Source organism: Triticum dicoccoides, chromosome 1A (genome assembly GCF_002162155.2).
Source record: "Triticum dicoccoides isolate Atlit2015 ecotype Zavitan chromosome 1A, WEW_v2.0, whole genome shotgun sequence".
NCBI lineage: Eukaryota > Viridiplantae > Streptophyta > Magnoliopsida > Poales > Poaceae > Triticum > Triticum dicoccoides.
In genome coordinates, this window is record NC_041380.1 from 478061500 (window position 1) to 478063141 (window position 1642).

Consider the following 1642-nt stretch of genomic DNA (forward strand, 5'->3'; position numbering starts at 1 on the left):
TAGGCCAAACCAAAATGATAATTCGAAGAGACTTGCAAAGATAACCAATCATACATAAAAGAATTCAGAGAAGATTCAAATATTGTTCATAGATAAACTTGATCATAAACCCACAATTCATTGGTCTCAACAAACACACTGCAAAAAGAAGATTACATCGAATAGTTCTCCACAAGAGAGGGGAGAACATTGTATTGAGATCCAAAAAGAGAGAAGAAGCCATCTAGCTAATAACTATGGACCTGTAGGTCTGAGGTGAACTACTCACACTTCACCGGAGGGGCTATGGTGTTGATGTAGAAGCCCTCCATGATCGATGCCCCCTCCGGCGGAGCTCCGAAACAGGCCCCAAGATGGGATCTCGTGGATACAGAAAGTTGCGACGATGGAATTAGGGTTTTGGCTCTGTATCTGGTCGTTTGGGGGTACGTAGGTATATATAGGAGGAAGGAGTACGTTGGTGGAGCAACAGGGGCCCATGAGGGTGGAGGGCGCGCCTGGGGGGGTAGGCGTGCCCCCTACCTCGTGGCCTCCTCTTTTGTGTCTTAACGTAGGGTCCAAGTCTCCCGGGTCTTGTTTGTTGAGAAAATCACGTTCCCGAAGGTTTCATTCTGTTTGGACTCCGTTTGATATTCCTTTTCTTCGAAACCCTAAAACAGGCAAAAACAGCAATTCTGGGCTGGGCCTCCGGTTAATAGGTTAGTCCCAAAAATAATATAAAAGTGGATAATAAAGCCCAATAATGTCCAAAATAGTAGATAATATAGCATGGAGCAATCAAAAATTATAGATACGTTGGAGACGTATCAAGCATCCCCAAGATTAATTCCTGCTCATCCTCGAGTAGGTAAATGATAAAAACAGAATTTTTGATGCGCTACTTGGCATAATTTTAATGTAATTCTTCTTAATTGTGGTATGAATATTCAGATCTGAAAGATTCAAGACAAAAGTTCATATTGACATAAAAATAATAATACTTCAAGCATACTAACTAAGCAATTATGTCTTCTCAAAATAACATGGCCAAAGAAAGGTCATCCCTACAAAATCATATGGTTTAGTCATGCTTCATTTTTGTCACACAAGAATGCTCTCATCATGCACAACCCCGATGACAAGCCAAGCAATTGTTTCATACTTTAGTAATCTCAGACCTATAAACTTTCACGCAATATATGAGCGTGAGCCATGGACATAGCACTATGGGTGGAATAGAATATAATGAGGGGGTTATGTGGAGAAGACAAAAAGGAGAAAGTCTCATATCAACGAGGCTAATCAATGGGCTATGGAGATGCCCATTGATTGATGTTAATGCAAGGAGTAGGGATTGCCATGCAACGGATGCACTAGAGCTATAAATGCATGAAAGCTCAACAAAAGAAAACTAAGTGGGTGTGCATCCAACTTGCTTGCTCACGAAGACCTAGGGCACTTGAGGAGGCCCATTGATGGAATATACAAGCCAATTTCTATAATGAAGAATTCCCACTAGTATATGAAAGTGACAAAACAAGAGACTCTCTATCATGAAGATTAAGGTGCCACTTTGAAGCACAAGTGTGGCAAAGGATAGTAACATTGTCCCTTCTCTCTTTTTCTTTCGTTTTTTTGGGCCTTCTTTTTTTATGGCCTTCCT